Source organism: Olea europaea, chromosome 6 (genome assembly GCF_002742605.1).
Source record: "Olea europaea var. sylvestris chromosome 6, O_europaea_v1, whole genome shotgun sequence".
NCBI lineage: Eukaryota > Viridiplantae > Streptophyta > Magnoliopsida > Lamiales > Oleaceae > Olea > Olea europaea.
In genome coordinates, this window is record NC_036242.1 from 4360358 (window position 1) to 4371708 (window position 11351).

Consider the following 11351-nt stretch of genomic DNA (forward strand, 5'->3'; position numbering starts at 1 on the left):
CCTAGAAAAGTTAGTAATTATTGTAAGAAGCCTGGCCATGTTATTAAGGAATGCCCTACTCGTCCTCCACGCAAGATTGGAGCAAGTTATGTTGTTGCTGCCACTTTAGCCTCCAGTTCTGCTCCATCACCTGTTCCCACTCGAGTTCCAACTTCTCCTAGTCCACCTCAAGCTTCCATCACTCCTGAGATGATTCAACAAATGGTTATCTCCACTTTATCTGCCTTAGGTGTCTCAGATAATCCACCAACTACTCGTTCTCCTTGGTTATTAGACTCAGGTGTTTCTAATCATATAGCTCATGATCTTCTGTTGCTTAATAACATTAAACCATATAATGGACCTCTCAATATACACACCGCTGATGGTAACACTCTACCTATCTTAGCTGTGGGTGATATATCACCGAATTTGGTTAATGTTTTAGTCTCTTTCTTTATCCACTAATCTTATATCAGTTGGCCAACTTGTTGATAACAATTGTACCATGTCTTTTTCTTTTTCTGGCTGTCATGTGTAGGAACAAGTGTTCGAGAGGATGATCATGAGGAGGCCCAAAAAGGGACGTCTCTTTCCTATTTCACTAAAGCCCGTTTCATCTTTTCCTATTATGTGTAATTTTGCTAATTTGGATATTTTTTATTGGCATAAGAAATTGGGACATCCCAATTCTTGTGTGTTACTACAATTATTTCGTTCTAGTTTACTTGGTAATAAGAATTCTGATTTTGTTTCATTTATCTCTCTTGATTTTCTTCATGTAAACTTGCTAATGTAAAGTTTTACCGTTCTCATCTCATGGTTCTCGCGCTTTACATATTTTCCATATTGTTCATAGTGATGTATGGGGTCTTGCACTTGTGGTATCTCATGCTCATTATAAATATTTTGTCACTTCTATCGATGATTGTAGTCGATTTACATGGGTTTATTTTCATCATGCGAAGAGCGAGATTTTCTCAGTCATTCAAGCTTTCCTTGCTCTTATTGATAATCAATTTTCTTCTTCAATCAAATTCTTGAGATCTGATTCTAGAGGTGAATATATGTCTAATGCGTTTCAATATTTTTTACAAACTAAAGGTCTTGTCCATCTACTCCCCAACAAAATAGAGTGGCACAAAGTAAAAATCATCGTCTCCTTAACATTAAATATCGAAGAGACGAAGGAGATATTCTTTCAGACCCTACTCTATATCGAAAGTTGGTGGGAAGTCTCATCATCTCACTATCTCACGTCTTGATATTTCTTTCATCGTTCATATTGTTAGCAAATTTATGGATGCTCCTCAACATCTACATTTGGGAGCTGTCCGTCGTATTATTCAAGATTTTATTAGGACTCCTCATCGTGGTCTATTTTTCCCTAGGAGGATATCTCTTGAGCTCCCCGCTTTTACATATTATGGATGCTGATTGTTCCTAAGTCCTTCACTGAAGCTGAATATCATGCTATGTCAGCTGCCTATTCCAAGATTGTATGGTTATGAGGTTTTCCTGCGGAACTTGGTGTTTCTCAATCACAACCTACACCACTCCATAGTGATAACACTAGTGCTATTTAGATTGCGGCTAATCCTGTGTACCATGAGCGCATAAAACATATTGAAGTGGTCTATCATTATATACGCGATGCCTATGATTCCAATGTCATTATGCTTCCCCATGTTTCCATGACTCAACAGGCAGCAAATATCTTCATCAAATCCTTAACTTGTAATCTTCATCACTTTCTTGTCAGCAAATTATTGTTGACGGACTCACCAGCATCAATTTGAGGAGGGGGTATTAGAGGATATTTTAATTAGTAATTTCTATGTATAATCGGCATGGAATCATGGATTTGATTTGATTGTATAGCATAAAATCTTTCCTTGTATATCTCTGTAATATTATATAAATTGAAGGCAAATACATACTAGAAGATCATTCAGCAAAATCGTGTCAACTATTTGCTTCTTTTCAACTGAATTATGATTTGAGTTTCGTCTGGTCTTAAATTTACCACAAACCTCTTAATGCATTTCAATACTTAGACATTGATAAAACTCGGCAACTAGACGCATGTTAGCAGAAGTTTGTGCATGGAACCAAATGCTTGTGCTATTTCCAGGAATTAAAAAATTGAAAAATATAAGGAAAATAATTTAAAATTTCCATAAAAGGAGAGGAGCTACATGAAAACCATTGGATATGAAAGAGAGAGCAAAAACAAACCTGTTCAAACAAGAAAGCCTGATGAAACGCAGATGACAGCTAGCAAAGCAAATGAGTTCACCTACATCTCCACAGCACCCACAACTATCATCATTTTGATCTATCTCTTCAACTTGACCAGTTTTAGGAGCTACTTTTCTAGCCTTGTATTTAGCGACCTGGCCTCAAGTGGGCATGAGGTTGATGTCTTACCAGACTCGATGAAAAGATCAAGGCAATTTTGTATCAACTCAAAACCGCATGACTCTTATGGTCATAGATAGAAAGCACCAAATTATGACACTTGCATAATATCCTGCCCCTTGTAGTCAAACCATCTTTCATCACATAATTTTTAGCTTCAGTAACTGGACAACTTCATTTAACGAAACAATACCTGAATGAGTTAACCCGGATAAAACAGTTCTCAATTTGGAAGCCGACCACTTCTTTTCACAAATTCTTTGCACCCCTACAAAAAGTCCTCACAAGCTATCAGCAACTGCCTTTTCCTTTTCTGTGCTCCCTCATAGGCTGGGATTGCAGGTGAACCAATTCTTGGAAGGTCAGGTGGTATTGTTTGTTATAATATCTGAAATCAAGAGATTATCATCATCATTTCTTGCCATCTTAATGATGATGATCTCTTGATTTCACTTATCATAAAAGTAAAATCATTAGATCTTTCGAGTCCACCTACAAATCCAAGCCTCTGAGGAAGCACAAGAGATGACAAGGTAGTTGTAGATTGCTTGTGAAGAGCCTTAACAGGTGTGCAAAGAATTTGGTGAAAAATATTGGTCGGCTTCTAAATTGAGAACTATGTTATCCTGGCTAACTCATTTAGGTGTTGTTTCGCTAAATGAAGTTGTCCAGTTATGGAAGCAAAAAAAATGGGATGAAAGATGGTTTGATTACAAGGCACAGGATATTACGCAAGTGTTGTAATACTATGCTTTCCATCTCTTAGTTTAAGGGTCGTGCTGATTTTGGGTTGAAGCGAAATTGCCTTGATCTTCTCATGGAGACCTGTAAGACATTAATTCCATGCCAACTTGAGGCCTGGTCAGCTGAATACAAGGCTAGAAAAGTAGCTACTCAATATAAGAACAGAATTTGGTGGAAAGGAAGTATGTTTCGGAAATGTGAATACTTATTTTATTCCCTGAATCTGTAAATGTAAAAATCACAGGCAAAACCAGTAAATACCCTACAGTCTACTTTATAACCTGAATCGGTAAATGTAAAAATCACAGGCAAAGGTCATAAAATTAAGTACTGAATCCGAGAAATTCATCTCAATTGTAAAGGAAAACAAAACAGATAAAAATTGAGTAACACAAAACTCTATTCTTCAAAATAAGTAAATTCTAAAATTTAGAGAAAATTCCACCTCAATACATTCCATTTACAAATCAAAACCCATAAATGAACCAAAATCAAAATCAAATCTTTCCTCAAATTTCATAGTTCCCACCGCCAATAGATTAGCACCAAACAATCAAAAAGAGAAATGTTTCTAAAAGAAAAAAACTCACCTTGCATTTTCATTCAAACTGTAATAAAATTAGGGTTCCTCCAATTCAGAAATTGGGAGTCTTGAATTGTAACGCTTAGAGATGGTAAAATTTGTGGGCAGTTAAAAGCGAAGAAAAAAAAAAATGATGGGTTTTTATCACCCTTTTTAACAGATCTGAAAACTCACAAGCAAAGGCCTATTTTTATAACCGAATAGGGCTCGATACAAGGAACATGTGACAAGCATACACTACGAAATTTTTATCCGTTGAAATTTTGACTGAATTTATTGTATTTTCTTCCAATTCAAAGGCTATTTAAACTAGATATAAATTAATCCTATTATCAAATCTAACTCATGCAAACCACCTATATATTCTAACTCAATATGGAAATAAGTCTCATACAAAATATCTATAAAATTCTAAATCTCCCCTCAATGTTGCATAGATATTCCACACACCCAACTTGGATAATGATGTGTAGAATAATCCACTAGCAACTGAATTAACTCCATAGCCTAATACTCATATGATCACTATAAACCCAACAACAAAAAGCTCATAAGAAGCCTACACAAACAAAATGCAAAAAATCAAAGAAGTGCATTTTTTGCATTTATCCGGACTTCTATTCTTATTTAATTATATATAAATTGAGCAATTAATTATCCACTTATTTTGTGTAAATTATGTTAGGAAAAATTGCGACTTTGATATAATTGGTGTGAAAAAAAAAGGCCATTTAGAGCTTAATTGAAGTTCATTCGAAGTAAATGAAGAATAATCAGATTGCAAGTGATCAGATGGAAATATTAATGGAGTATTCGGAAAAATTCATAGGTCTTGTGAATTAAATTCTACATTTGAAAAGTTCGAGGATTAAATTATAAACTTTTAAAACTGTCCTCGGATCAATTTGTATTAATTTTGGAATGAAGATGACTTAATTAAAAATGTTAGAACATGAATGCCTAAGGTTACATGAGAAAAGTAGTTCAATTGAAAAAAGAATTGGTTCCTTATAATTCTCAAACTCTTTGAGGAAACGAAGTTAAACGTGGATCTTACATAAATTTTATTCCATAAATATATACATTAGTCCAACAATTATATGCACATATATTCAAGCCGATGCTAGGGGGGATTCATTATAAATATAATATACAAGCCAAAAGGGTCTATTGGGGCCTAAAGTTCGTATCAATCACAAGAAAAAAGGACCCAAAAGAAAGCAAAATCAAGAAATCATTCAAGGAACTAGAGTATCAAGGATTTTACAATTAGAGGCCGAATCTTGGTGCAACGTATTCATCTTTTCCCATTTTTCCTTAAAATTCGATGATGTACTTTAATTCTTTCTTGTTTTATTCTTCCCCCATGATGTGCAATTAAATAATTAGTTAAGATAAATGATTGCACCTAGTTTTGAAACTTAATTTAATTAAGAAGTTTTAAATTTCCAATTGATGTTGTGAATTATTTTTATTTCTATTTTTAATGCTTCATTAATTTGTGGGCGATAATTCTATTGCTTAGTAAAAGCCATTGATTAGTATAAAAGTGCAAAGATATATTTTATAGTTGGTGCGATCATTATATAGATTTTTAGAGATTTTACACTTTTAACTAAGGTGTATTTGGATTCACATAGAGATATGAAATTGATTTAGTTAAATAAAATCAATTTTAACTCGAGAGATATAAAATTAATATGTTAGAAGAATTCAACGGGTACAGATAATCAATTGTTATAAAAATTGGTGATTAAGATTAAAGGGACAATTATGGTGAACTCAGACATCTTAATACTTAAACCATCATTAAAAAATCCACTTTTATAATTTTAGTATATATAAAATAAAAAAATACAAAAAAAAAAACTACCATCACTTTTTAATCAAATTGAAATTAGGAATTAACAATGAGATAGTAGTCCTCTTGGGAATGATATCAAGACTCTTAGATTCACTTTATTGAATTTTACGATACACTTGCGAGGTATAAAATCGACAACAAGTTTTTGGTGTCATTGTCGAGGACTATTTTTCTTTATTAATGATTTAAATTATTTCTTGCTTTTGTTTAATTTTTTTCTTTTAGAGCAGCAAAAAATACAATAATTGATCCCGGCTTAGATTTCGATGATATGCTTGAGATAGATTTCCTCTTTATACAAGTTGTGATGTGATCCAGAAAAGGCATGAAGCTAGGAAGGGTTTTGAAGTATGTTGACGAGAGGTCAAGAGCACGATTGAGACCAACTAGAGTTAATAAAATCCGTACAATTACTTGTTCGAGCTATGGAGTAAAAATGTTGAAGTTAACAAGCTTAAGTGCAAGTTCCATGTTGGTGTCGAAGTCCGAAGCCATTTGGAACGACTTAAGCTAAGCAGCCAAAGACGGAGGCCGGCTAGTGTTCCCATGTATGCGACCGCATGCAAGGTAGCAGAAAGGTAGTGAGGGGAATATTCTTGGTCTATGCGACCACACGTATATACACTATGCAGTCGCATAGTGCAGTGCCGAGACCAAAATTTTCAAATTCCGCGAGTTTCCTAGTTTGGTTAGAATTTTATTTGATTCGATATTTTGTAATCTTTTAGAGTTGTTTTCCATTTTAAACAGTTTTATTTGGATTAGTATAAATAGGATTTATCTTCTTCATTGTAAAACAGTTTGATATTTGTGAGATTATTCAATAGGCTATTTTGCTTCAAATCTTTGTTCTTGATTGAACAATTTATTGAACTTATCAAGATTAATTTCTTGTGGCGTTCAAACAACCGGGTGAGATTTTTTAATCATGTAATCAAGAGGTTGACACATTAATTGATTATGTTGGTTGCTTGGTTCAATATTTTTTGGTCAAATCCAAAACTTTTATTGTTTGGCTTTCTTGGGTTTGGTTTCAATCTAGTGGTGCGTTTCGTAGCCACCGTTGCTACATGGGTTCGCATCAAGTTGGGATATAATCTATTTATCATATTTGATAAGGATTGCTCGCCGGATGGATTAAATATTGTATCTATTCTTTATGAGGAGAAGAGACCGACTTGTGATTACTGTGATGTATTGCATTACACAAAAAATTGCTTGTCATTGGCAACTCTAGAAGAAGTGAGGAAAGCTATCTTTGATGATCCACATAGAGAAGATGATGACAATAAAATGCTTGTGGGATATGTCCTTATCATGCAAAATACAAAATTATTGAAGAACAAATAATTTTGAAGGAATCATGTAATATGCTTATGGAGGATCTCTTCTTCATTCAACTACATCCAGAAGTCGAGTAATTAATAATAAATGAGCCAAACGAATTAGCAGTATTCAAAGAAGATGGAATCAGCATGCAAACCTCCAACTTCATTGATTTTGTGATTAAAGCCAATGAGAAGATTGAAGTATTCAGTTCGAATCGGGTACTTTATGCAAGTTATACCATACACATGACAAGTATTGTTAACATTTCTTTAAGCATATTATATGCACATGTTGAATAAATATTTTATGTTTGGGGGTGTACATTTGTTAGTTAGGTTTATTTGTTTGTTTGTTTGTTTGTATGATATTTAAAAAAACATCTGAAAAAGGTCAAAAAATATATTTTCCTATTTTATGTGTGGTTGTGTAAGTTGGATAGGCTTGCTGCTAATTGAAATTGTTTTTATTTCATGAATTTTGAATAAGTAATGCGATTTCTTTTTTGCTAATTCAACATTTGTTTATGTGAGATTGCATTATATTGAGCACAATAGTCATGCTAGTTATGAGCTATTTCTGAATTGATTACATTGATAGAATAAATTGAATGAACTTAGATTTTTATAAACCAAGATCATGTTATGTAGATAACAACTTAACCTATTGAAAGGAATAGTGTGGAGTGATTGATCTGGTATTGGAAGCTACTTAGATATATGTTAGTTTCATGTATGTTGAATATTTGTGTGGAATATTTTTTGCTAACAAGTAGAACCTAGATAGTAACCATCTACTAGGGTTTGATTCCAATTACTTTTCTAAAAAGAATAAAAGGCATCGCACTAGCTGTGGCACATAAGAAAGGGTTACCTGCATGGCTTTGTGAAGCTAGTCTTAAGTAATTCGGCTTCATTCTTCACCAATGTTTAGAAGATAATCTATCGAAGAAGAAGGTTGTCTGCAATGTGGACTGAAAAACTACATTTAATAACCAAAGAAAGATCCCAAAAATGGAAGAAGAGACGTAATAAAAAAAGGGTGAAGTGTGTTAAGACAGTGACAAAATAATTATAAGCACTATTTCTACCCAACTAAGCTTGAGATACTTAATTTGGAATTTAGACTTCTAGTTAGGGTTATTTTCCTATTTGAGGCTTTGACTTACAACTGAAAGTAAGTTCTCGAGATCGAAATACTGAATGATGTAATGGAGATCTTGAGCTATATTCAGTAGTTTGCAAAATCAAGAACCTAGTTCGGTTTGTCACATGAACTGAATGGGAGCGATGGAGGTTGAGACATTCAAACTTAAGGAGAATCATCACATATCGAGGTAGTGACTTTCATTGGTGAAATCTAACTAAACTTGAGCAAGAAAGGAAAGAGTATTATGTAATCAACTTTAGAATATGCGTTCTGGGTATATAATTGGAAAACAAGTTTGGGAGTGTGCATCTCACGAGAGAGAAAGAAAATATTCGACTATTGACAGTCTAGAAATAGCCAACCTAAAAATTCATGATGATTTGATTGACTATGCACACATACATTGATCAAGCATAGAATAAGTAAAAAATTATTTTTAGATGCATTAAATATGAACTTTTTATGAATTATTAAATGATGTGAGTTCAGCAAAGTTATCCGATTTTTTATTTTATTTTTTTACTTTTGTTTTTAGTATATAGTCTTGCTCAGAACTAACAAGAGTTTAAGTTTGAGAGTATTTGATAAATTCATTTTATGTGCTTATTTGAACTCCTATTCTTATCTAATTAATTTATGTAAATTATCTAATTGTAGAAAAAAAATCCAAACTTTGATATAATTTGTGTGGAAAAAAAAGTTATTTGGAGCCTAATTGGATTTGATTCGAAGCAACTGAAGATTAACAGATTTGAGAGTAATCAATTCGAAGTATTAATGAAGCATTCAGTAAAAATTCGTAGGTCTTGGGAACTAAATTTGACATTTGAAAAATTTGGGGATTAAATTGCAAACCTTTAAAAATTATCTTTGGTTAATTATTAATGATTTTGGAATGAAGATGACTTAATTACGAATATTAGAAGATGAAGAATTAAAGTTACATTAGAATAGGAATCCAATTGGAGAATAGAATTTTTTCTTATATTTCTCATACTCTGTGGAACCAAGTTAAACAAGGATTTTGCTTAAATTTTGTTCTATACATACATATCTTAGTCTAACAATTAAAGAAGGTTTGTAGGATTTTATTATACACATAAATTCAAGCCGTGGCTAGGGAGGATTCATTATTCATATATTATACAAGTCAGAAGGTTCTCTTGTAAACAAAATTCATATCAATCACAAGAAAATAGAGCCCAAAAGGAAGGAAGAATCAAGAGGCTGGAGTTTCGAGGATTTTACAAGAAAGAGATGAAATCTTGGTGTAAGATATTCATCTTTTTGCCTTTCTCTTTTTCCTTACAATCCGATGATGTATTTTAATTCTTTCTTGTTTTACTCTTCTCCCGTGATGTGCAATTAAGTAATTAGTTAGGATAAATAATTATACCTAGTTTTAAAATTTAAGTTTAATTAAGGAGTTTAAATCTCCAATTAATGTTGTGAATTGTTTTTACTTCTATTCTTAATACTTGGATTAATTGACTATAATTCATTAATTTGTGAGCGATAATTATGTTGAGAGGTGGATTATTTGTTTACACCACATAGTAAAAGTCAATGATTACTACATAAGAGTCGAGATACATTTTTTAGTTGGTGTTGTCATTATATAGATTCTTTGAACTCGAGAGATGTAAAATTAATATGTTGAAAGAATTTGATTGAGTACACATAATCAATTGTTATAAAAATTGGTGATTGAGATTGAGGAGACAACTATAGTGAACTCGTGAATCCTAACACTTAAATCATTTTCCCTAGCGCATTTTCCCAAAACTCCAATAAATCTAAAGACTAATTGGCAAATGTAGGTTTTGTGTTTGATCAAAGATCTTGTGCGTTTTGATTTGTGGTTTTATATTAAGGTTTATAGCTCGATCAACAAATCTAAGTTTGGATGGATATATGAATCAACTAATATGGCGGTTGAATCTTGAAATTAATGAAAAAGTGATCTAGATCTTGAAAGGAATGAGAGATCTCTATGGAATAATTATGATTCAACACACTTTGGATGTTTATAGGGTAAGATATATGTAGGGGAAAGTGTTTGGGGAGGGAGAGGGGGGGGGGGGCGTGAAAAGGGATTGAGAAACCAAGTGTTTGAAGGAAAACATAATTCTAGACATCGACCCGTTGCTCAAGCGCTAGGCTAGCGACAAGCGAGCGGCAGCTGAGCAATCGTAAGTATGTTTATCATAACTTTCTCTCCCAACATCAAATTGAGGCGATTCAAAATGAGTTGGAAAGCTGAGGGCTACAATTCTTTTAGAGATAGCATTCTCCAAATTTGAATATTTTCTGTGTGAAAAATGCGTTGCAAGTTGTAAATAAGAATTTGGAGCATAATTTGTATAGTTCTTTGATACCCTTTAGACTTTTAATTGCATTTCCTTGATCATATTTGATCTTCTTGGACATCTTTGATATCTTGGACTCCTTCAGAACCTATACTACCAATTCTTAACTATTTTGACTTTGATTATAGCTCGATAAACACCTATACAATTCAACTAGGATTTGATTTTGACTTAGGAATTTGCCAATTACTATTTGGACTTAACAATCTTCCCTTTTGGCATTCCGTGACAAAATCATTTATTTCAAAGTCAAAAGTCCACTACAATCTGCCTAATAGACACTTTCCAAACTAAATTTAAGCAACTTGTCAACCTATTTTTTGAAATACATGGAAACCACAATACCACGTGAAAAGTAAGAGGAAATTACCAAAATCAAAATCATATAATTAAGTTAAATAAAGCAACATAATAAAACATGTGTAAAACAGAAGCATGCAATATCATGTGAATTATAAACTTAGAAATAAATCATAGAATTGTATATCAATATAGAAAACACAATAGTAAAATTTCAGCAGATATATCAAATGACTCCCCCTAAGTCATCTATCAATAATTTTTTTTTTTAAATTTTAAAATTCTCTGCCAACTCGTATAATCAACTCTCTAAATAAATACACATCTATCGCCCTTTTTGTTACGAATAACAAAGGATAAAACAAGTAATAATTGTGTAAAACACGGAGAGGAATGAGTAAAAAATATGCAAATGTATACTAATGCGAAGATTATGCAGAAACATGTGATAGGAGAAAAAAATTTCAATTTTGAGACCAATTGCATTTTTTTATTTTATGAATTTCCGTCTTGAGCAGATATTTGCTTACGTATACATGCAGAGTTTATAAAAAAAAAGTAAACTTTTCCCTCATAACTTATTTTAAACCTAAATGGAGTAAATTGTATAAGTTAC